Genomic DNA, 631 nt, shown 5'->3' on the forward strand with positions numbered 1-631 from the left:
AAGCTTCAATCTTTTGAAGAATTCAAGTAACTAGGTTAATCCTACCACTTAGATTAGGAATTCAATATGTTTGATCTAATAAAACCTGTTTTATTGTTTGTTTCTACTGCAACTATGAACTAATTTCGTTTTTGTTTCTGTTTGGGGAATACCAAGGAACTCCTATGGTTTAGTTATTAATTTGTTTGATTGTTATTGGTGATTTATTAAATTAAGTTTGTTAAAGAACCTTATGCATTAATCACTACTATTTTCTGTTAATTGGAAGACAATTAGGCTGCATGAACATCTCTTAGTTGTTAACCTCATATGTCTATGTGAACACTAAACCATATGCTTAGAAGTAATGAACATGAAACTAAGATTAATAAGACAATAGGAAGATTAATGTGTGAGCTTGTTTGAGAAACCATCAAACAAGAGGTTAATTGAATTAGTAACTTAATTGACCATTACAAATCTTATTTAATCCAAATCATTAATCTAGGGAATTAATTAGTTTAAACACTTGATCACCGCTTAAATTAGTTAATTGTCTAAGGGTTAGGAGTAATGAACATGAACCTAATCATTATAATTGGTAACCAATAGCAATTAATCTATCATAAGTACAAATAACCATAGGAGTGAA

The sequence above is a fragment of the Lactuca serriola genome, chromosome 2, assembly GCF_051521515.1.
Source record: "Lactuca serriola cultivar US96UC23 chromosome 2, Lser_US96UC23_V15, whole genome shotgun sequence".
Taxonomy (NCBI): domain Eukaryota; kingdom Viridiplantae; phylum Streptophyta; class Magnoliopsida; order Asterales; family Asteraceae; genus Lactuca; species Lactuca serriola.